The following is a 26,251-nucleotide window of genomic DNA, read 5'->3' on the forward strand; positions in this document are numbered from 1 at the left end:
ACTCAAAAGCTATTATGTTTTGCACACAATCGACAAAACAAAGCAGCTAAAATTGAACTTTAACTGAATTTTAACCCAAGCAAAAATTTCTAAAAAATTTGGTAAAATATTTTAAAATCACTAAATGGTGTATAGTATTTGAATAAAATAGCTGGGGGATAGTTGTGTGGAAAAAATTGGGGTTTCTTCACAAATTTGAATTTTTATCAATAAACAGCAATTGTGTGAAATTAATAATGCCTGACTTCTACTCAATTTTGAACATCTTCTCCTCAAAATCCAAGACAGTGCTAATAACAAAAGTTTTTTGTTTTTAAATGTCTACAACTTTTATATTGGCCAAAAGTTGAGTTGTTATATGAAATTTGACTTTCTACTCTTACCCCTTTTTAGAGCTTTTGAGGCATTTTCCAACACTTTGTAAATTTAAAAGGATTTCAAAAGTTGGGATTTGAACTTTGGGTGTTTTCTACCTTCCCAAACTAATTTGTTGGTTTTTCATATTTAGCTTCTTGGTTGGCCCTATTTTGCTTTCTTTTTGCCCCTTTGTGGTATTTTTATGAAGTTGAAAGGCATTTTGAAAGTGCAAGCAGCAAAAATGTTGAGGTTAAGTTTGATTTAGGTGCTTAATACCTTAATTACCCTCTTGCAAGCTTGATTGAAACTAGGGATGTTATAGTGGCGGCCAGGGCGGAGCGCAGATGATGAGAAGCGGCGGATCGAGGGAGTGAAGTGAGGAGGAAGAAGGGGGCAAAGAAGAGGTAGTTACCCACACACACACACCCAGCCCCGGGTGGACTTTGGAATCGGGACTAAAGGGGTGGGGGGCCTTTAGTCGCGGTTGGTAATACCAACCAGGACTAAAGGGGGCTTGAAGCGCGGGAGATGAAAAAGGCCCCTCCTTGTCGTTTCCCGCTTGTTTTGTAGTTCTAATTTATATATATATATATATATTAAGTTGTTTTGTATTGGTGTTGTTAAATAAAAATAACAAAATGACATATTTTGAACATGAAAAATATATTAAATTAGCAAGTATATTTAAAATAAGTTTGAATCACTTATTAAGTCTATACTAGTTTATTAAGTTCCTAAAATAATTATTTTAATGCATCAATTAATCAACAAACTCTTCAATTAAATAATTTCAACGCGCAAAAATGCAATTGATGTATGTGGTTAAGTTAATATTTTTTTATATTGTTCGAATCATAGAGCATTACAATATATTGAAAAGTTCTGATTGCCGTAGAGCATTGCATAAAGGTGCACCATATTTAGTACTTTACAATGTAACATTAAAAAACTTCCTCTTGACGAAAGTTCCTTGGTCATGATCGCGGCGTAAGTACGGAGCCTCTTCTTTGGCTAGCATGATGCTTGGGTCAACTTCAACAGCGAATGGAGGCATGTTATCAAACTAATCATAATCATCTGACTGGTCTATTCTATCCTCGACTCCCACGATTTTTTTCTTTTACCTAGAAGAACTATGTGGCGCTTTAGCTCCCATGGTTTTTCTTTATCTTCTGAATTTTTCTTCGGTTTGCTAGACATGTCCTTCACATAGAAAACCTGATGCACATCATTGGCAAGGACAAATGGTTCTTCATTGTATCCAGTCTTAGTCAGGTCCACTATTGTCATTCCATACTGATCCTTCATTATGCAACCTCCAGTTAGCTTCATCCATTGACAACAAAATAGAGGAATGTTCAGCAGTCCGTATTCGAGTTCCCAGATCTCCTCTATGAAACCATAATACGAGTCCTTGCTCTTGTTGCAATCTATGGCATCTACACGGATACCACTATTTTTGTTGCTACTTTTTTGGTCTTGAACTCTCGTGTAAAATGTATAACCCTTTATCTTGTAACCTTGGAATTCCATGATTATGCTAGAAGGTCCCCTAGCTAACCAAGCAAGTTGTTCGTATAATCCAGGCATCGGATTTTGTGGAGTTACCCATAAGGTGTTGACGCAACCAAGAAGGAAAAGTATCCATGTGATGACGTATAATCCAGGCATCGGATTTCATCAGGTATTGGAAAATAGAATCTGCTTGTGTTCCTCAATATACGGAGCTACAAAGGATGATTGTTGCAGAACCATGAAGTGTGCTTTATGGAACAAATCACTATCATTGCTCAAACTTGATTTCCTTCCAAGGGTGCCCGTTCCCCGTAACCTCCCCTCGTGGCGTGATGTTGGGACCCCAATCGAATTAATTGAGTCAATAAAATCAAAACAAAACTGAATGACGTCCTCTGTTCCATATCCCTTGACTATGCTTCCTTCTAGATGGGCATGATTAAGCATATTGTTTTTTAGGACTGACATGAATCTCTCGAAAGGCCACACATTGTGCAGGAATACTGGATCAAGAATAGTAATCTCTTTGACTAGGTGAACCAGAAGGTGCGTCACAATATTGAAGAAGGATGGTGGAAATACCAACTCAAAGTTGACAAGACATTATACAACATCATTCTGTAGCTTTAGTAGCTTGGTTGGATTGATTGCCTTCTGCGAATCGCATTGAGAAATGCACATAGCTTTATAAGCGTCAATCATACATTCTCTGGTAGAATACCCCTCAATACAACCGGAAGCAACTGGATCATCAACTGTGGCAGTCATGGGCCTTTAGATTTGTAAACTTTTTTTCATTCATATTCATTATTCCCTATATATTTGAGGAGTACCCAGACGGAACCTTGATACTATTCATGTAGTCAAACATGCTATCCTTCTCTTCCTTGCTGAGAGTATAACTGGCAGGACGTAAGGAGTGTTGTCCTTTATCTCTCTTTTCCGGATGTATGTCATCTCATTGCTTCATACGCTTTTGGTCCTATCGTGCTTCCAATGTATATTTTGAGTTCCCATAACAACCCATGAAGCCTAGCACGTTCACGCAAAGATTCTTCATCAGGTGCATCACGTCTATTGTGTTTCGGACCTCTAGGATTTCCCAATAAGGTAGCTCCCAAAATATAGACTTCTTCTTCCACATGGGTGCACGTCCGTTATCGTTGTTCAGAATAGGTTCTCTACCAAGACCCTTTCCAAAGACTACCCTTATATCTTTTATCATCTCAAATACACACTTTCCATTACGTTGTGCAGGCTTTTTACGATGGTCTGGCGCCCCTTTGAAATACATCTATTTCTTTCTTAATGGGTGGTTAGCAGGAAGAAATCGATGATGACCCATATACACGACCTTCCTACAATGTTTCGAATACATGTTGTCTGTGTCGTCTAAACAGTGGGTGTAGGCCCGATATCCCTTATTTGTCTATCCTGAAAGGTTACTCAGCACAGGCAAATCATTGATGGTTATGAATAACAATGCTCTTATGTCAAAACTCTCTTGTTTATCCTCATCTCACACACGTACACCTTCTTCCTTCCAGAGCAGTAGCAGTTCATCAACCAATGGTCTTAGGTATACGTCAATGTTGTTGCTAGGTTGTTTTGGGCCTTGGATAAGCACCGGCGTCATAATGAACTTCCGCTTCATGCTCAGTCAAGGAGGAAGGTTGAACATACGAAGGGTCACAGGCCAAGTAATATGACCACTACTCAACTCACCAAATGGATTGAATCCATCAGTACTTAAACCAAACCTTATGTTCCTTGCATCACTTTCAAAGTTCGAGAATGCTCTATCAATTAATCTCCAATGGAACCCATCCGCGGGGTGTCTAAGCATCTCATCTTGGTTACATTCTTCTTTGTGCCATTGCATCAACTTAGCATTCGCCTTGTTTATGAACAAATGCTTCAAGTGTTGTATTATAGGAAAGTACCATATCACCTTAGCAGGAACTCTCTTCTTGGGAGGCTACCCCTCAACAACACCAAGATTGTCTCGTTTAATTATATACCGCAGCGCTCCGCACACAGGACAAGCATCCAATTTCTCATATTCATTAGAGGATACAGTCATTAGGGCATGCGTGTATCTTCTAAACCTCCAATCCCAGAGGGCAAACAACCTGTTTAGCTTCATATGTTGTGGATGGCAATTTATTATTCTCTTCAACCATGTTCTTTAGAATTTTTAATATCCCCTAAATTGCCTTATCGGACACACCATTTTTTGCCTTCCATTACAGCATTTCCAGTGTGGAACCCAGTTTTTTATGCCCTTGCTTGCAATCTAGGTACAACAATTTTTTGTGATCATCTACCATGCACTGCAACTTTTTTGATTCCTTCTCAGTTTTGTAGTCTTTCTATGCATCTCGTAGCACCTGACCCACATCATCAATAGGGTCATCTTCCACAAACTCTTCTTCATCTGTTGGGATACGAGGTAGGCTACGCTAGCGCAAATCAAAATTTCTACCGCGTATAACCAGGAAGAACTGCCGTATAAGGATCACGGGATTACCACTCGACGCACTACTGGTGCGGAAGATGTAGATATGCGTCGGTGCAGTGAAGACGATCACGTAGTCGTACGTAGTCGAACAACGTAGTCGTACGTAGTCGATCACGTCCAGCGGCTCCTCAGCAGCTCGTCCACGTGCACAGCAAGATCGCCTCCGGTGCCGCGGCTCGTCGTCGGCTCGTCGTGGCTCGTCGGCGGCTCGTCGATGGCTCGTCCAAGTGCTGCAGGCGCAACACCTCCAAGGTATCCACACGTGCAGGGAGGAAGCGTCGCAAGCCGGATTGCTAGATCCGCGAGTTGCAACTGGCGAGGGCGTGGGAGGCGCGGCAAGAGTGTTCAGCCAAAAGGTGTGAAACCCTAGGGCGCCCCCACCCCTCTATTTATAGGGGTTCCTGATGGGCCTCTGGATCCGAGGCCCATTAGTACTCCTAAACCTAATCCAACTCGGATCAAATCCGAATTGGGCTTCCAGCCCCTTAAGTGTGCGACCCTTTGGGTTCGGATACGTATAGACATGGCCCGAGTACTCCTACTCGGCCCAATAGTCGGTAGCGGCCTCTAGCAAGACGTGCCAACTCCTATACGCACACGAAGATCATATCAGACGAACCATCACAACATAATATACATGCTATTCCCTTTGCCTCACGATATTTGGTCTAGCTTCAAGCCGACCGCTCTTTCTCGATCCTGTGATTCGGAATCCCTTTGCAGGTTAACTCTTAACCGTACGTAGCATGGCCATGCATTTTCTGATCCGATCACTCGAGGGGCCCAGAGATATCACTCTCAATCAGAGAGGGGCAAATCCCATCTTGATTGACCATGTCTCATAGCATGCTTCTTGACAAACCCGAAAGCTACCTTTATAACTACCCTGTTACGGCGTAGCGTTTGATAGCCCCTAAGTAGGTCAATCCACATCTAGAATACATGCGACAATCTCAGGTCTAAGGACAAAGCGTATATGTTGTTTAAAGAGAGAACTACTTCTCGTGTTGGGTCAGTCCTAACACATGTCTCCACATGTGTCCACATTATTAGTTCAACATCTTCATATCCATGACTTGTGAAACATAGTCATCAACTAATACATGTGCTAGTCTAATATTCATGTGTGTCCTCACATGAACTCCGACTAGGGACAACTTTAGAATAACCATACAAGTAAAAAGAGTTTCACATACAATTCACATAATTGCAAATCAATTCAAGTAGCCTTTAATGGATATTCAATGAACACAATATACAAATCATGGATACAAATGGAATATCATCATCTCTATGATTGCCTCTAGGGCATACCTCCAACAGTCTCCCACTTGCACTAGAGTCAATCTAGAAGGTACCTAATACCCATAGCTCTTACATGCGCATCATGCTTAGCCTGCGGGAGTGGTTTTGTCAACGGATCAGAAATGTTCAGATCCGTGTGTATTTTGCATATCTTGATCTCACCCCGGTTAACGAAGTCTCGAATGAGATGAAATCGCCGCATTACGTGTTTGTTCTTCTGGTGGTTCCTTGGCTCCTTTGCTTGCGCAATTGCCCCATTGTTATCACAGTAGAGATTCAATGGGCTGGACGCATTCGGGAACACACCAAGCTCAATGAGGAAATTCCTTATCCAAACACCTTCCTTCGCGGCTTCCGAAGCCGCGATGTACTCGGCTTCTGTCGTAGAATCGGCCACCGTCTCCTGCTTGGAACTCTTCCAACTAACAGCACCACCATTTAGCGTGTACACAAATCCTGATTGTGACTTTGAATCGTCTCTGTCGGTTTGGAAACTTGCATCGGTGTAACCTGTTACAACGAGCTCCTCCTGACCTCCATAGACGAGGAACATATCTTTAGTCCTTCTCAAGTACTTAAGAATGTTTTTCACCGCTGTCCAGTGACTCTCACCTGGATCAGATTGGTGTCTGCTTGTCATACTTAGCGCATATGAAACATCTGGGCGAGTACTTATCATTGCATACATGATAGATCCAATAGCCGAGGCATATGGCACTCTACTCATGCGATCCCGCTCATCAACAGTCGAAGGACACTGAGTCTTGCTGAGATGTATGCCATGTGACATAGGCAAGAACCCTTTCTTTGCCTCTTCCATGCTGAACCGCTTCAACACTTTGTCAATATAAGTATCTTGGCTCAAACCTATAAGCCTTCTCGATCTATCTCTATAGATCTTAATACCCAGAATATATGCCGCTTCCCCTAAGTCCTTCATCGAAAAACTATTTTTCAGTGAAGTCTTTACGGACTCAAGCATAGGAATGTTATTTCCAATCAGTAATATGTCATCCACATATAAGATTAGAAATACTACAGAGCTCCCACTAACCTTCTTGTAAACACAAGACTCTTCTTCGTTCTTGGTGAAGTCAAACCCTTTGACCACTTCATCAAAACGAATGTTCCAACTCCTAGATGCTTGCTTCAATCCATAAATGGATCTCTGAAGCTTGCATACCTTTCCAGCATTTTTCGGATCGACAAAACCCTCGGGCTGTATCATATACACGTCCTCAGCTAGGTTTCCATTCAGGAAAGCTGTCTTGACATCCATCTGCCATATCTCATAATCGAAATATGCAGCTATAGCTAGAATAATCCGAATGGACTTAAGCATCACTACGGGCGAGAAGGTCTCGTCGTAGTCAACTCCTTGAACTTGTCGAAAACCTTTTGCGACAAGTCGTGCTTTGTAGATGTGAACATTTCCATCCATGTCCTTTTTCTTCTTATAGATCCACTTGCACTCTATGGCTTTAACACCATCAGGCGGGTCAACCAAGTTCCAAACTTGATTGTCTCCCATGGACTCTATTTCGGATTGCATGGCACTCTGCCATTTTTCGGAGTCTGGGTCCATCAGTGCTTCTGCATATGTCGCAGGCTCATCATTGTCCAACAATAATATTTCCCGCATTTCGCGGAGCCTTGCCGACCTTCGTGGTTGTGGCGGCGCTTCTCTTGCCATGGGTCTCTCAACTTGTTCTGCTACGTTAGCATCACTCATTGATTCTTGCCCGATTGGTTCATCTTGAACTTCTTCAAGATGCACTGTCTTTCCACTCTTTTCTCCTTTGAGAAACTCTTTCTCTAGGAAAACCCCGTTCCGAGCGACAAACACTTTGCCTTCTGATCGGTTGTAGAAATAATATCCCAAAGTTTCCTTTGGATATCCCACGAAAATGCACTTATCCGACTTGGGTGTGATCTTGTCCGACTGAAGTCGCTTGACAAACACTTCACATCCCCAAATCTTTAGAAAAGACAAACTAGGAACCTTTCCAGTCCATATCTCATATGGTGTCTTAACTACGGATTTAGATGGTACCCTATTTAGTGTGAAAGCTGCTGTTTCTAGAGCGTATCCCCAAAATGACAACGGTAGGTCCGACTGGCTCATCATTGATCGAACCATGTCTAACAAAGTTCGATTACGTCGCTCGGACACACCGTTTCTCTGAGGTGTTCCAGGCGGCGTAAGTTGTGGAACAATTCCGCAACTCTTTAGATGATTGCTAAACTCGTGGCTCAAATACTCGCCTCCACGATCAGATCGTAAGGCCTTAATTTTCTTGCCACGCTGATTTTCAACTTCATTCTGAAATTCCTTGAACTTTTCAAAGGTTTCAGACTTGTGCCTCATTAAGTAGACATAGCCATATCTACTAAAATCATCAGTAAAAGTTATGAAGTATTGGAATCCTCCTCTAGCCGTCGTGCTCATTGGTCCGCATACATCACTATGTACGAGTTCCAACAAGTCTACTGCTCTCTCAGGAAATCCTGTGAAAGGCGTCTTGGTCATCTTGCCTAGCAAGCAAGCCTCACATGTCTCGTATGATTCAAAATCAAACGAAGTTAGAAGTCCATCAGAATGGAGCTTCTTCATGCGCTTTTCACTTATATGACCCAAACGACAATGCCACAAGTAGGTAGGACTCAAATCATTAGGCCGAGGCCTTTTAGCACTTACATTACAGACAGGTGAACCATCAAGATTTAAAACAAACAATCCATCCACAATGGGTGCAAAAGCCATAAACATATTATTCTTAGAGATCACACAACCATTGTTTTCACTCGCAAATGAATAACCATCCTTCATCAAGCATGAAGGAGACAAAATGTTTCGACTTAGACTAGGAACAAAATAACAATTATTCAACTCCATAATAAATCCTGACGGGAGGTGGAGTTGCATCGTCCCGACGGTCAAAGCAGCAACTCTTGCATTATTGCCCACGCGGAAATCAACTTCTCCTCTTTCCACGCTTCTACTTCTTATCATTCCCTGCATCGAATTGCAAATATGAGCAACCGATCCGGTATCAAATACCCAAGAATTAATAACTGTATCAGCGAGAAATATGTTGTCTATAACATAAACAACAAGCGTACCTGAGGTAGAAGTACTCTTACTTCCGCCGTTCTTCAAGGAAGCTAGGTACTGCTTGCAGTTTCTCTTCCAGTGACCAAGTTCATGACAGTAAAAGCACTCTTTATCTGGAGCAGGTCCAGGTCCAGCTTTAACCTTGGGCGGTGGGTTTGGCTTGGACGTTCCAGCCTTGCCCTTCTTCTTCCAAGTATTGCCCTTCTTCTTAAAGCTGGGCTTGTTCTGTATCGCCATCACATGGCTGGTACTAGCACTTTTCTTTATGTCAGCCTCTGCTGTCTTGAGCATACCACATAGCTCATTCAGACCCTTCTCCGTCCCATGCATATGGTAGTTCGAGATGAAGTTCCCATAGCTAGCCGGAAGAGATGAAAGAATGAAATCAGTGGCCAACTCTTGGCCCAGTGGGAAGCCTAGCTTCTCCAACCGTTGAGTGTAACCAACCATCTTGATCACGTGTGGTCCTACTGCTGCGCCTTCTGCTAGCTTGCTCTCAACAAAGGCCTTAGACACATTGAACCTTTCAGTCCTGGCCTGTGTTTGGAACATGTCTCTAAGCGCCACGATCATATCGTGCGCCTCATGGTTTGTTTCGAACTGCATCTGCAGCTCGGGTTCCATGCAAGCAAGCATAAGGCAGCTTACTTCAAGGTTAGCATCACATGCCTTCTTGTAAGCATTCTTAGCAGCAGCGGGTGCATCCTCAGCAGGTTCTTCTGGTAGTGGGTTGTCTAGAACATCTTCCTTTTTCTCAGCCCTGAGAACAATTCTCAGGTTGCGGATCCAATCCGAGTAGTTTGTTCCATTCAACTTGTCCTTCTCAAGGACCGAACGCAAAGCAAACGATGTGGTGGTGTTGCTAGGTGCCATTTAATCTACAACAAAAGTAATGCAAAATACACTAAGACAAACGTATCCATGATAGAGCAAATTACATTAAACTATTTTAACAGAATCTACTCCCACTAAAATCAATATCCCTCTATTGAAACTTAGTGATTCAGGATCCACAACTAACAAGTCCACTAGTGAGCTTTAGCATCACCGCTAGCAAACGAGGTAGATCGGTAAGCAACTTTTGCTAATCATATCACATATGACTCCTGTTGTTGGGTGACATCTCTATGTCTCGGCGCCCAACCTTTATGCCCCAAGGTCCTTAACCGTTAAGATAACCTTGTTAAGCAAACCAACCCTTATGCGTGTAAGTGTCCGACACAAACCCGTCTAGTCAAGGAAAACTAGTGGCACCCTAATTTCATAGACCCACCACTAATTGTACAAGACATGGGACGGTGCAAGTTTTAGTTGGGAGGGCATACTAACTTAAACTTTGTGAGGGATCGTTCTACTTCTAACATCACAGCATGCAGAAAGTAAAACATAAACAGAATAGTATTCACACAGTTGTGACACAGTATGGCCCGTTTTCATATGGTGATCTCCATCTCCATAGAACCTGTTCACCATGGTGATCTCCATCTCCATGTTCCATGTGCGCCATCCTCCCGGTGATGAGTCCTCCAAGAACTAGAGCATGCTATTACGCCTAATAGCTAGTAAAGAATCTAGTAATGAAGATTACATAGTTGCTTGGGTCATCACAGGTTGGTACGCAGACCATTAAATACAATAAAGTGACAACACTTATGGCTCCTGCCGTGTTGCCGTACGCGCGACACGCAGGTCACGAATTAGTTACACACATGCATCGCATACACAAGGGGGCCATACTGATCACAAGATACATGCATACATCCTGCAAAATAGAGTTAGGCGTCCTAACGTTCCAAACTTGGGAGGCCCGAAACTCCATCTTCCAAGCCGAATTTGGGAAATCTAATCTCGCCGAAAACGGCGAAGCGGTTGAAATTCATGTGTAACTTTTTCTGTAGATCAATTTTCGTATAGAAATCGCCTCGATCCGAGATCGTACCGAAAAGTTACGGCTGATTTACCGAAGCATACGCATACGGCAAAATCCCGACCCCAGCAGTAGATCCTATCTACTATTGCACATCTAATGCGCCTGGCGTATGACCCTGGATCTCGATTTGACCAATCATATTGATCTTCCCTCACTGCAACTGGATTTACGTGTATCACTTAACTCCGATGGCGGAAACCGACCGGTAGGAGTATGTCGTTACACTACCATTGCAGCAAGGGCACGAAATCAGGACATAGATCAAACAGAGAACTCGCATATCTCCATATGCACACATCCCGAATCCAAAACTAAGCAGCTAAGGCTCTGATACCACTGTTGGGATACGAGGTAGGCTACGCTAGCGCAAATCAAAATTTCTACCGCGTATAACCAGGAAGAACTGCCGTATAAGGATCACGGGATTACCACTCGACGCACTACTGGTGCGGAAGATGTAGATATGCGTCGGTGCAGTGAAGACGATCACGTAGTCGTACGTAGTCGAACAACGTAGTCGTACGTAGTCGATCACGTCCAGCGGCTCCTCAGCAGCTCGTCCACGTGCACAGCAAGATCGCCTCCGGTGCCGCGGCTCGTCGTCGGCTCGTCGTGGCTCGTCGGCGGCTCGTCGATGGCTCGTCCAAGTGCTGCAGGCGCAACACCTCCAAGGTATCCACACGTGCAGGGAGGAAGCGTCGCAAGCCGGATTGCTAGATCCGCGAGTTGCAACTGGCGAGGGCGTGGGAGGCGCGGCAAGAGTGTTCAGCCAAAAGGTGTGAAACCCTAGGGCGCCCCCACCCCTCTATTTATAGGGGTTCCTGATGGGCCTCTGGATCCGAGGCCCATTAGTACTCCTAAACCTAATCCAACTCGGATCAAATCCGAATTGGGCTTCCAGCCCCTTAAGTGTGCGACCCTTTGGGTTCGGATACGTATAGACATGGCCCGAGTACTCCTACTCGGCCCAATAGTCGGTAGCGGCCTCTAGCAAGACGTGCCAACTCCTATACGCACACGAAGATCATATCAGACGAACCATCACAACATAATATACATGCTATTCCCTTTGCCTCACGATATTTGGTCTAGCTTCAAGCCGACCGCTCTTTCTCGATCCTGTGATTCGGAATCCCTTTGCAGGTTAACTCTTAACCGTACGTAGCATGGCCATGCATTTTCTGATCCGATCACTCGAGGGGCCCAGAGATATCACTCTCAATCAGAGAGGGGCAAATCCCATCTTGATTGACCATGTCTCATAGCATGCTTCTTGACAAACCCGAAAGCTACCTTTATAACTACCCTGTTACGGCGTAGCGTTTGATAGCCCCTAAGTAGGTCAATCCACATCTAGAATACATGCGACAATCTCAGGTCTAAGGACAAAGCGTATATGTTGTTTAAAGAGAGAACTACTTCTCGTGTTGGGTCAGTCCTAACACATGTCTCCACATGTGTCCACATTATTAGTTCAACATCTTCATATCCATGACTTGTGAAACATAGTCATCAACTAATACATGTGCTAGTCTAATATTCATGTGTGTCCTCACATGAACTCCGACTAGGGACAACTTTAGAATAACCATACAAGTAAAAAGAGTTTCACATACAATTCACATAATTGCAAATCAATTCAAGTAGCCTTTAATGGATATTCAATGAACACAATATACAAATCATGGATACAAATGGAATATCATCATCTCTATGATTGCCTCTAGGGCATACCTCCAACATCATCAGCCTTGCCCATTGTAGAATCCGCAAAAGCTTGGCCTGCAGCCGAGTCCGGAATATTGTTATCATCCTACTCTTCTTTGTCGTCTTCCATTATAACCGCTCTTTCGCCATACTTAGTGCAAACCAAATAGTTAGGCATGAAACTGTATCTAAACAAGTAGCTGTGTAAAGTCCCCCAAGAAGAGTAGTCCTTCTTGTTACTGCATTGGAAGCATGAACAACATATGAATCCGTTTTCTGGCTTGTTGGCTTTGGCCACTTCAAGAAAATAACGCAAGCCATCAATGAACTCCTTAGTCCGTCTATCCACATTGTACATCCATTGTCGGTCCATCTGCATCGTATTACATGAAAATGGACATAGGTCTTCGTATCAGATAAAGAACTTGATCAATATTGATAATTTACACCAATCAACCTTCATAAAGATAAAAATAATTCACATAAAAATTACACCAATCAATATTCATATCATTCACTAGGTCGACAAAAAGAAAATGCTAGAATTCTGGAACAAGACAATAAAGATATATATACACTAAAGATTACAAATGCTCCATAGTGGACTTCACATAGTCAATAATCCTAAAATAATGGTACAACATAGCAGAATGTTCACCCTCCTAGCCATCTCTGCACATGACTCAATCTTCTATGAAGTCTATCGAGAGTCACCTCCGCTCCTCTAGTACTAGAAAATAATGGTACAACAGAAGATCTTCGAGTCCACATACTCAGGTTTAATATCATAAAAGAATGTTGAAATAATTATCCAAACATCGTTTGTAGCAAGTGCCACATTTTCATAACAGAAGTATGGTGGCACACAATAGCTTGTCCAAGCCAAAGATCTGTTCACTTAGCATCGCCCATTTTGGCAAGCCAAAACCAACCAAAAGCCGATGGGTCAAGGTCAATGAATAGATCTCTGCCTGATTAGACTATTGGGCCCCCATACTTCTATTATGAGAATGTGGCTCCAAAAGGCGTTTGGAAAACTATTTCAAGATTCTTTTATGATATTCATCCCGAGCTTGTGGACTCGAAGTTCTTCTTTTCTACCATTATTTTTAGATTCTTGACTCCGTGAAGACCACTACAGAGCGTGTGTAGTCTTTAGTATATCTTTGTTGTCCTATTCCACAATTGTAGCATTAAGTTGACCGGTGTAATTTTTATGTCACTCTAACTTAACATGCAATCTATCCAAAAAATTATAGCAATGACCAAATTCTATTTCTTACACCAACAATTTATTTACCTTAATTTTATTGCTATGACTAAATATTAAAAACACATTTACTCTATTTTTTCCATACCTTATATTAATCAAGATATTTATCTAATACGAATCATATATAACAAGCAAGCTATCCATCAAATTGTAGCTCAAAAATATGTATAAATAAAATATCCTCTACATTCTCCCTCATTCGAAAAAACTCATTTTTCTCTATCTCTAAAGAATAAAACAAAGAAAAATAATAATAAATGAAGGGAGGATGAAGTAGCTAACCTTTACAACACTTTGGATGAGTGAAATCCCCACGAAAATAAGAAAAAAATCGGGTAGCACCTCCCTAAGCTTGCTTGCTCACCATGGAGAAGGAGCCCGAAGCTCTCGGTCTGAGTGGCTCAAACTCGGGGAGGAAAAAGCTAACTTTTATAGGCGAGGTATTTAGTCCCGGTTGGTAACACCAACTAGGACTAAGGGCCCCCCTCTTTAGTCCCGGCTTGAATTACCAACCCGGATGGGAGATACTGGGACTAAAGGGGGGGCCTTTAGTCCCCGTTGGTGTTACCAACTAGGACTAAACATCCCACCAGATTTTCTTGTCCCACAAGCCGTTACAATCGGGACTAAAGCTCCGTCGTTGGTGGCCGTCGGTGGTGGCTGTTTGACCTGGGACTAAAGGCCCTTTAGTTCCAGGTGGTACTAAAAACATTGGATGGAAGGTCTATTCTCTATAGATATGTAGATTAGATGTAGTCTTGTAGTCAACTAGTCAAGTGGATCTGTAGTCTGTATATGTTGAATGATGTAGTCTGTATTCTGTAGATAGTAGACTTGTGGACTTTTAGCTGTAGATGTTACATTTTGGATTGGTGTAGATTGTCACGACCCAAAGTTGCAAAACAACTTTAACATGTTAACATGGGTATCGTGAGCATCATTTGTGCATAATTGAGCATCATGGCCATGCATTTGTTTAAGCTCACATAATTGCTATTTATTGTTAAAATTCAAATTTGTGTAGCAACTCCAATTTTTGTTATGCAACTATGCCTCCTATTATTTTATTTAAATACTAGATGCAATTTGATGATTTTACATTATTTTTACTTGATTTTTTAGTGATGTTTCCTTGTGTTAAACATTCATTTAAGTTTCAGTTTTGGCCGTTTTCTTTTGTCAATTATGTATAAACCTCAGCAGATCTTGAAGTTTTCTTGTGGTATTGTATTCTTTGCGATTTTATCTTTTAAATCAGTATTTTTGGGGGATTTCTAGATGCCTGTAGCTGGGTCGTTTGAGTGAGGAAAGTTGAACAGTTTTGAAATTAGTCAGGCCCATGTGTCAGCGCTTGCTTCTTCTTCCTCCCGCACCTCACTCTACTGCTGGTTGGGCAGACAGAGCTCACCCGCCATGTTGCCGCCGTGCACCGGCTGGTGAGGCCCCAACCACATGAAAATCCCCTTCTACCCTCACCCCGCTCCTCCTTTATAAGCCCCACACCGGCACCCCCAAACCCTAGCCCCTCCATCCTCCATTTGCGCCGCCACCAGTACCTCCACCTCCAAGTGCCGCCACCCCTTGCCACAGCCGATTCATCGCTATCAGTGAGTCTCGGCTCGATTCCTCACAGCCATGGCTTCTCCTCGAGCTCCCACATCCGTTTTGCCACTTTCCGGCTGTCCTCCCTCATCGTGCAAGCGTCGCCATGGCAAGCCCCATCCACCCCATCTCTGTCGTGAAGCTTCTATTGTGCCACCTCCTCCGAGCGCTTGAACTTCCTGCTGGTGAGCAACCCCCGCCCAAGGCACGGCCCTGCCTGCTCCGAAGCCCCACGCCTTCCTTTCCCCCTGCCGCTGGCCAAGGGCCATGACTGGCCGGCCAAGTTCCCGTGAGTCTGTTTTGTGTTGGTGCGCCAGGGATCTTAGGGAAGAAAAAGGAGAAAAAGAGGGGGTTATGGTGGAAGTTTCCAGGGACCCTTTTGTGAAAGTTGAATAGATCTGAGGGTGGTTTTGAGAAATAACCTTGGATGTGTTTTATTTCTTAGATTTAAATAGCTGCAAACTTGGAAAATGCATAGAAATGTGTAGAAAAATGCTAAAAATGTGAATCTTGTTTTTTTGGATTCCTTATGAGATCTAGTTTATTTCGAAATTGAGTATGTGCATGCTATTGTTGTATATTTTTCTCCATGTATTATTGTTCTCTAGACTTGTTAAATGCCTTATAAATCATGTGGTGGTCCAAAAATCATGAAACCAATTTTATTAGCTTCCATTTATCATGTATGTTCCAGATCTATAACTTGTATTAATGGAATATATGGTTTTCATGCTGTTTTAAGTCTAATGCTTGTTTGCTGTCTTAATCTTGTTATTGCATGGTAATTACTGGAAAATATATAAAATGTTGAAACCACTTCTGTTCCTTTGTTGTCCATATACAATCCATGAAAAATGATATTGATGCTTTTATGGTTAATTTACAAGCCTTTTTGGATTTAATGTGCTTAATGGTAGTTTATCTTGTTTATTTTGTATCTCCACATTAAAAATTGATTTTGAGGTGAATCCAATTCTCATAATCTTGTATTGGTGTCTCCTATTAGTGAAAATTATTTCATAATTGTTTCTCAATGAATGTTTTTAATCTTGCAATTTCGTGCTTGCTTTTAGCTTATCATGCAAATAGTTTCCCTCATCATTCTTGTATGATTTTGTATTGTTTTTAGCTAGCTTGCTTTGTTAACAAGTGATTTCTTACTATTTATTTTATTTTTTCATGTGTTTCATGAGCATTTGCACTCATAGCATCATCTCTAATGCATGCCCGCACTTCATTCTTTAGAGAGTGACTTGCCAGAGAACGTGACCCTTGAGCCTGAAGCCGAGGCCGGCATAGAGGTCGAGTTTTAGCCCAAGGAGAATCAAGGCAAGCAGCTAAGAATATTTGTCTCCTACTTTTTGAAATGAAATTGTTACTATGACTAGCTATGGGTTGTAGGTGGGTTATCTTATTGCATTATTAGAACCTATGTTTTTGTTATTATGGCCTCCCTTGCTTTGTTATCATATAACTTGTCGCTCGAGTAGTATGGGTTATAATAAATTAATCTTGCAATTGCTTAGCCATGCTCAGTCATAGAATGATCACTTGGTAAGGAAAATGGTTATAGGTTAATCATAACCGTTTCTATTAAGGTTCTTTAATGTTGTTGAATAAATGAGCATGATGGTTAATTTTGGATACGAGATTTGAGCGGTGTGTAGGGTCGTGAGAATGGAGTCTCGGTGACATAGGCCGCTCGAGTCGATTAAGGATTGTCTCTTGTTGACGTTGCTTTGAGCACACTTTTTTGTGCTAGCAAATGTTCCCATACGGGAAGAACAAGCCTAATACCTTACTTGACTCGCTCTATGAGGCACGGCCCTAGATGTGTGGTCCTTGGACTATGTAGAGGAGCCTAGGAGTGTCCCCCGTGGACCTAGGTCGTCCTCCACACAAACTAGGCGTGTTTTACTCATAGTTTGAGGTGGTTTGGGAAAGGTTGGCATGAGTACCCCCTTGCGCACCTTTGGCCAGGTGTGCGAGCCGCAAGGTCCTCGAGTCGTGTGGGTAAAGAGTACACCTTGCAAGGATAAATCAATTCAAATTGCCGCGCTCTCGGTTATGAGCAAGCTCAAGTCCCATGAATTCATCGTAGAGTTATCGGATGCTTCTAATTGTGATGACCGACCCCAAATCTCTCGAGTCAATCTTAATCCGAGTCCCTAATCCCCCTGTCTCAGCTTTCCCGAGTTTAAGAACTCAACCTCCAGTTCAGTCCCGACCCCTGAGATCCGACCCCTCTCCGCCGTTTCCTCAGTTCCGACCCCAACTCACCTCACCTCGCCGGATCCTTCTAAGTCTTTCCACGATGTCTCTTTTCAATCTGAGCAGTGGACCAACCGAGACTGATTGGTGGACCCACAAAACCTTTTCCCCAGATCTCCTGCAACAGACACACTCGAGTGGCATGCCCGCTTCAGAGCTTCTCCGCCGCGTGGCTCGTTTCCCAATCTCTGCGCCGCCTTGTCTCTGATGCCCAATGGCCGAAGGCCTCATCCCCGAAGTCCTGCTCCGCCGCCCAGCTGCTCAATCGCCGCCCCAGCAGTGCACTCCATCGCCTCTTTCCGATCTTCGTGCTGCTCCAGCTCCCTCCCTCTCTCTTCCCGTGCAGCTATAAAAGGGAACGCTAGAGTCCCCGCCGAAGTTCCCTTCACCACCGCTGCCCTCCCGCCTTGCTCCCTGCTTCGTGCTCAAAGCGCTACCGCCTAAGTTCCTGAGGAACTCTCCTCTCTGCTCAACACCCGCCTTCCCCAAACCACCCAGCCGCTTACTCCTCCGCGCTGTGCTAGAGCTTGCTTGTTGTCCACAATAAGCACCGCCACCGCCGGAGCACCGCCGGGCATCGCCGTTGCCCAAGTCTTCGTGCTTCCATCCTTCCGCCCAAGTCTGCTCCTTCCCGACCCCAAGTTTCACCTGCGAGCCGAAAGTAAGCTGCCGACCCCTTGTCCGCCTCGTCTGACCCTGTCTGTCCGCCCGACCCTATCTGTTTCGCTGACCCTTTCTCCGCCTCGCCCGAGGGCTCGGCTGTATCTTTTTCCCTGACCTGAGGGTATATGTGTAAAAATCGGGGACTTCTCTGTGTTACGTCTGAGGACCCCAGCACATCTATTCCTAAGGGTCAGACCATAAGTTTCTTTCCATCCGACCCTTTTACCTTGCTCTCCACCAACCCAAGCGAACTTCCCCACCTTTTTCCGTAGCTTTGCTACTAGTCTCTGGGCTAAAACTTGCAAGTGTGCTATTGAAATAACCGTCTAAATGCTAACTCTTGCATTGCATTCGTGTAGAGCTGCGTCTTGCCGATGGCGTCTACGAGTTGTACCCGGCACCAGAAGACGAAGCTGTAGCCGAGCTCCTGCTTCCAGAAGCCGAAGCCACCCCAGCAGAAGACCCGTTCCCTTCCTCGCTTGAAGGCAAGCCCCGGAGCATGAACCCAGTTTTCTCCAAACTTGCGCATGCCTTCTTCATCTTGTTTGTGCATTTACATATAGGAGTTGTTTGCAACCCTAGATACATAACTTAGATCCCTTGATCTCAACACTAGTCTGTTGGGTTCAAGTAGTGGCAATGCTTAAATTAGGACTCGGTAAAAGTCGAGTGCACTCGCGAGTGATAGGAGTTGGTTGTTTCTCTTCTGTTACAACTATAAGGACTATGGACGGGGCAGGGTTTTGGTTAACTCTTTGGTGGTCGGCTGATCGCCCCGTCTGTCTATGAAACTTGCTAAGGCCCGACAGTGGTGGTGTTCGTGATCAAGTGTTTGAAAGTACTAACCTTATACTTATTATGGGATGAGGAAGCCTAATACCGGATTGAACCTAGACGTGAGCGGTCGCCCCATTGTCCTTGGAACGGAGTTCCCCTGCAGCCGCACGTGGTGGCAAGCGTGGTCACAGAAAGGCAGAGGCCAGGTCTGTGGAACCTTGCACCAAAGGAAATGGGCCCGACACGGGTTAGGGGAATGATGGGGAAGGCCGACACAGGAAGCGACCCTCGGTGGTGCGCGGATGTCATGAGGTTAGGTTCACCATGCATGGTTAAAGAACTCGAATCGATTCGTCTGCCTCTCACAGTTTGACACTACTTGATTGCTATGCTACCCTAAGTAAATAACGGAATATGATGATAACATGATCTTGATGCTGCTTATATACCCCTCTTGGCTGGTTCTATGTTTGCTTAGAGTAAGTTGCTAACTTACACCGGATAATGAACTTAGAATCTGAGCTAAAACTTTGAATATAAGGATCTACATAGTGCTTTTGGCAAACCAACCCCTCAGCCAAAGAGCCTTGCATGTCTAGAAGTGGTGGAGTAGCTTCCTCCTGTCGGTTAAGTCTTGTTGAGCTTAGTAGCTCAGCCTTGTTGTGGCTTTTCTTTTTCAGGTGAAGTTGCTGCTCCCGAGCCTTCTTCTGTTGGCACTTGGCCACCCCAACTCCCTCCGGATTGGACGGTTGAGTGGGATCCCTCCTCGGACGGCGAGGAAAGGGATCACTGACATCCTGGCTGGCCTCACCAGGAATGCCCGACCCTGATGAAGTAGCTTCCGCTTGTTGTTTACCTTTTGTTGTTTCCTTTTGAACCATGTAAAACTCTGATCTCGTGTTGTTGTTGAACTAAATGGCCAAATTTTTTTAACTTAGTGGACTTGTTGTATTCTCTGAAACCGCTCACCTTCGCGTGAGTTTGCTAACTCGATCCTGTTCAAGTGGTTAAATCGGATGAAATCCAACGGCATCTCGAGTTAGCCCGATTAAGGCCGAGTGTCGCATGTTAGGCGACTTAACCGTGCCTTGATTTGGTTAAGCCGAGGTGGATCCGCCACAGCTGGTACCAGAGCTGGTTTAGCAAGACAGAGAACACAATAGGCCCTAAACACTTCTTTTTAAATAAAAGTTGCAAAGAAAAATTTTGAAAAATCTCGTACGATCGTTAAGGATGACCTTAGCACGAGAGGCCCTAGGGGATTTTGGGGTTGTTTTTAGGTGGCTAATAGTTATTTGGTTATCTTGCTAACCTTCCAGCACTTCGCCACGTGTATCATACGTGTGCCGAGTTCCGCATCACAAGTATGCGAGGGTTGATAGGGAGTCTATTCAAAGGACCCTATCATCGCGGTTGATTCGCCCACGTTTATCATACGTGCGTAGGTTCCGTGTGTTGATTCATACGAAGGGTGGTACGGTTCGATTCCAACGAGCCTATCATCACGGTTGTTCGCCCACGTCTATTATACGTGCGTTGATTCCGTATCACGAGTATGCGAAGGGTTATACGGTTCCATTCAAAACGGACCTATTTCCATGGTTGTTGCGCTGTCCATGCAGCCTTGAACGCATGGGTGCCGTTCCTATAGTGAACGGTAATGTTTGGGAACGCTTTTGTGGGTGCTTGCATGAAAGGTTCATGTGGTTGTGTTTTCTGCAGGTACACTAACCGCGTTCGCTTAGGAGACGCTACTAGAACTGACTAGCTACTATAGGGAGAGACGTATTGGTTGCCTTGCCACCGGCACTGACTACGTAAGGCCAAGTTTGGCAGTTGTTTTGGTTGAGAGACAAGGTAGGCCGTGCATGCATCATCAACTAAAATCTGTGAAACCACCCCTCCCTAAAGCGACCTTGCCTTGGAAAAGCTCTTCTTCGGTTCTAAGGACTTCTAGTTTTCTTCCAGCTTGTTCTCGGTCAAATCCGAATGCTTTCTGTCCGACCCCTTCTTCTTAGAGTTCTATCTCATGCTGTTTTGGTTCTTTGTTCCAGATGGCCGCCCCCGGACATGTTCTGTACGGCGCCAATGGCATCTCCCACTCGACGTGCTTGCACTTCGAAGGTTTTCCTGCTATTCTGTGGGACACCTTGAGGTGGTTCGGGTATCAGTCCCCGCCTTTGTACGTGGGACGGATGTACCTGGAGCACGGCGTCCAGAGGTGCAACGTGCAGGCGATGGTACCTCCACCCCCTGTGCGGCCCGCATGGCCCCAGCTTGGAATCTCGACATACGGACACACCTTGGAAGATACGTGGGAGTCAGCTGCTCTACAACTCCTCACTCAGTTCTGTCAGTTGCATCCGCTTGAGGTCACCTTGGACCCAATCGGTCTGTTTCCTGCCAGAGATCGACTAAACCCGGCGTGGCTTGATCGCGTCAACAACATAGAGGTGTTGGCCACATCCCACTCGCTGGTCACCATCTGCACCACAGTCAGATGCATGTCAGCCCTATATCGGCTGATCGAGCTTCAAGGACGGGCCATGGCTGTCTTGGCTCGGATCGCCGTGGACACCCAGGGACACTTCAACGCCGCCAAGAGAGACCTCGTGGGACAAACCTATCAACTCATCCAGAGAGGCATCCAAATCCACGACATGCAAGACCGAATCTCCGAACTCGAGGGAGAAGTGGCCGATCTGGTGGATGGCATGATTGAGCTGTCCGAAGAGAAGATGGAAGTAGAGGTGGAGCTAGCAGTGGCTAATGCCCATCTAAACGAGCACCACGCCGAGCTCGACGACATGCATGCCCTTCAGATGCAGTTGGAAGAGTAAGAGGACCCTGAGGAGGTCGTGGGAGCGTCCAGCATGGACATTGAGGATGGCGATGCCCCTTCTCCAACCCACAATGTTCCCTCGTAGATGGAGAGTTGTAGGGAACAAATTCTTTTGTTGTACTCCTCGGCAACCTAAATTTTGGATAGTCATGTAAGTAGGTTAGCCTTGAGTTGAGTACTTCCTCCTGTGTTTGAAGACCAGCAATGTAATGATCTCAGTTGAAATCAGATCTTAGCTTGACCTTTGACTCTTTTGAAACACGTTGGGATGCCAGACTGTGTGAGTTTGTGCTGTGACCACACACCCATTTTCTGTGGGTCTGTCCAAAGTTTGGCCGACCCCGGGTCGCAAGGTCGGACGCGCCCGACCCCTAGAGGCGCTTCTCCGCCTCGCCCAGCCCCTTCCTGTGCGGTTCACTTCACCCGACCCCTCTTGTGCTGTTTCGCTTAAGTCCGACCCCTTGGCCTTAGACCGGATATAAGGGAACTCCTGGGATATGGTTATGGTTCGCCCAAAGTCGTGTGCAGAACTAAGATAGTTGTTAACCAAGATGGCCAGAGGAAGTGTGTAACTCCTTTATAAAGCTGTGTTGTGTTGCCTTATTGGCAAGAGTCGCATTTGAGGATTTAACATGTGCGTTCCCATCTATTTGGAATACTTCTGAGATTATGGAATTGATGGAACGTTGGCTCTTGCAGATGGCGCATCGCACCAGATCCGGTTCTGTGCCCAGCAGCAGTGAGCAGAGGCAGGATCTTCCCCCGCCCCCGCCCCCATCTCCACTAGAGGCAATCTTAGCGGCTCAAACTGAGCTGCTGAGGCATCTTGTACAAGGACAACAGCAGCAGCCCCATGGGGGAAGGGCTCAGCAGCAGCCTCATGTTGCTCGCTATGAGGATTTCTTGGGGACGCAGCCCCCTTTGTTCCAGAAGACGCAAGACCCGCTCGACACCGATGCCTGGGTTCGCACAATCGAATCCAAGTTTGAGCTCCTCACCGCCCCGTGCCCCGACCATAACAAAGCTCGGTTTGCGGCCCATTAGCTGCGTGGCTCCGCCCGGCTCTGGTGGGATCACTACCATGCTATGTTGCCGGCCGACCATGTTGTCAGCTGGAACGAGTTCAAGACCGCGTTCAAAGGGCATCACATTCCGGAAGGTCTCTTGGAGCGCAACCTCAACGAATTCCTAGCTCTTACCCAAGGAAACCGAGATGTCCTGCACTACGCCCAAGCTTTCAATGACCTGAGCCGTTATGCTGGCTATCATGCGGACACAGATGAGAAGAAGCGGGACAGATTCCGCAGAGGTCTAAGCCTAGAGCTCAGAGAGAGGTTGAACCCTATAAAGGTGGATACCTACAACGAGTTGGTCAACTTGGCCATCTCACAAGACGATTGCATGCAGGCTCTCAAAGATGACCAGAAGAGGAAGGCCTCCATGGCATTTCCGAGCCCGCCCGCTCGAAGGTTCAGGATGGTTCCTCCACAGGCGCCCAGCCGACCCCAGCAGTCAAGAAGATGGGTTGCCCGACCCCCGCCAGCGGTAACACCTCGTTTTCCTGGTTTCCAACCACAGGTGCCCCGGCCAATCCTACCGCCACCACCGCGCCCTACAACTGGTAACTGCTGTTTCACCTGCGGCAATGAAGGGAATTTCGCTAAGGACTGCCCCAGAAATAGATATCAACAACCTGGCCAGAACTCCATGGCGAGCAGAGGAAGAAGGCCCAAGGTGCAAGTTCGCCAAGGACGGCCCAACTACACCAGCTTGACCGAACTCCCCGAAGGTGCGCTAGTGATGACAGGTACTTTCTTTATCTTAAATCAAACTGTTGTTGTCTTGTTTGATTCGGGAGCCTCCCATAGCTTCATCGGGAGTAAGACTAGAGAAAGATGTGAGCTAAGTATCGGTCACGCTAAACGATCATATGTGATCTCCACTCCCGGAAGGAAGATAGCCTCAGACCAGATCGTTACTCTTGTACCTCTCCAGCTAGGCCAAACTCTTTTTAAGGAAAATCTTATCATCCTTGACCTGGAAGGAATAGATATCATCCTTGGGATGGATTGGATGACCAGACACCAAGTGGTTCTAGATGCAGCTGCCCGAACTCTCCACATCAACTCACCTTTTCATGGCAGTTTTACCCTACCCTTGAAACACCCTAAGTCCGCACTTTCCTGTGCATACCCTCTATCGGAAGCCTGGCTAGAAAGCCTTCCGGTTGTCTGTAAGTACCCGGATGTGTTTCCAGAGGATTTGCCCGGCTTGCCGCCCGATAGAGATGTGGAGTTCTCCATAGAGTTGATCCCCGGCACCGCTCCGATATCCAAGAGACCCTATCGCATGCCACCTGCTGAGCTGGCCGAGTTAAAGACCCAGTTGCATGATCTGTTGGAAAAAGGCTTCATCCGACCCAGTACATCACCCTGGGGTTGCCCAGCCCTGTTCGTGAAAAAGAAGGACGGGAGTCTACGTATGTGTGTGGACTACTGACCCCTCAATGCGGTGACTGTCAAGAACAAGTACCCACTTCCCCGCATTGATGTTCTATTTGATCAGTTAGCTAGAGCAAGAGTGTTCTCCAAGATCGATCTTCGTTCAGGTTATCACCAAATCAAGATCCGACCCTGCGACATCCCTAAGACTGCCTTCTCCACAAGATATGGACTCTACGAGTACCTAGTCATGTCCTTTGGACTCACCAATGCACCCGCCTATTTCATGTATCTCATGAATTCGGTGTTCATGCCTGAATTGGACAAGTTTGTAGTGGTGTTCATTGATGATATCCTAGTGTACTCGAAGGATGAAGAAGAACACGCCAATCATCTCCATGTGGTTCTCCAACGGTTGAGAGATCATCAGCTTTATGCCAAGTTCTCCAAGTGTGAATTTTAGTTAGATAGTGTCAAGTTCTTGGGACACACTATCTCCTAGAATGGCATAGCCGTCGACCCTAGCAAGGTACAGGAAGTCATGAACTGGAAGCCTCCCGCCTCATTGCACCAGATCCAAAATTTTCTTGGACTAGCAGGCTACTATCGGCGTTTCATACCAGACTTCTCCAAGATAGCTAAGCCGATGACAGAGCTGCTGAAGAAGGAGGTCAGATTTGTGTGGAACAACAAGTGTGAAGAAGCCTTCAAGACCCTGAAGCGCTTGCTGACCATAGCCTCGGTTTTGGCTCAGCCCGACCCTACTAGGCCGTTTGACGTGTACTGTGATGCCTCTGCCACTAGACTTGGGTGTGTTCTTATGCAAGACAACCGAGCCATTGCCTATGCCTCACGGGCGTTGCGACCTCATGAGCTGAACTACCCCACCCATGACCTCGAGTTGGCAGTAGTGATTCATGCCTTAAATATATGGAGACACTATCTGATGGGCACCCACTGCAACATCTACACCGACCACAAGAGCCTCAAGTACATCTTCACCCAAGCCGACCTCAACATGCGCCAAAGAAGATGGTTGGAGTTGATAAAGGACTATGAATTGGAAGTGCACTATCACCCCGGCAAGGCCAACGTGGTGGCCGATGCTCTTAGCCGCAAGACCTTTTGCAACTGCTTGTCGGCAACAACCTTCACCGAGACTCTGTGTCATGAGATATGAGATGGAAAAGCTCAAATTGGAAACTGTTTCCCCTGGAACCCTCGGCCACGTATCCCTTGAGTCTGTTTTGGAGGACCAAATAGGATTAGCACAGTTAGAGGATGAGGAAGTAAGATGGATTACAAGGAAGATTTCATTGAAGGATGAAGGGTATAAACATTTCCGACAGGATGAGAATGGGAAAGTATATTATGGAGACCGACTTGTTGTACCATCCGACCCCAATCTAAGGAAGCAAATCCTAGATCAAGCTCACCTCTCCAAATTCTCAATCCATCCTGGCAGCAATAAGATATATCATGATCTCCGTCAGATCTTCTGGTGGAATGGAATGAAGCCAGAGATTGCCCGGTATGTTTCGGAATGTGACACCTGCTAGCGGGTTAAAGCCAGTCATCTAAAGGTAGCAGGTACCCTGCAGCCCCTACCTATTCCCTCTTGGAAATGGGAGGACATCAGCATGGACTTTATTGTTGGACTACCCCTTACATCGTAGCGACATGATTCCATCTGGGTAATTGTGGACCGCCTAACCAAGTCTCCCCACTTCCTTCATGTCCAAACCACCCACACGACCAAGAAGTATGCGGAGTTGTACCTTGACCGCATTGTTTCCCTACATGGTGTGCCTAGGACAATCATCTCTGATCGAGGAGTTCAGTTTGTAGCATGTTTCTGGGAACAACTACAAGCCTCAATGGGCACCAAGCTCATCCGTAGCTCAACCTATCATCCCCAAACCGATGGTCAGA

The 26,251-nt window shown here is 45.4% G+C and overlaps 1 pseudogene; it reads left to right on the forward strand.

Annotated features, from left to right (window-relative positions):
* Positions 1–25,878, forward strand: part of LOC140220231 (uncharacterized) — a 32,825-nt pseudogene extending 6,947 nt beyond the window's left edge.
* The last annotated feature ends 373 nt before the right edge of the window (positions 25,879–26,251 follow it).

The sequence above is a fragment of the Setaria viridis genome, chromosome 8, assembly GCF_005286985.2.
Source record: "Setaria viridis chromosome 8, Setaria_viridis_v4.0, whole genome shotgun sequence".
NCBI lineage: Eukaryota > Viridiplantae > Streptophyta > Magnoliopsida > Poales > Poaceae > Setaria > Setaria viridis.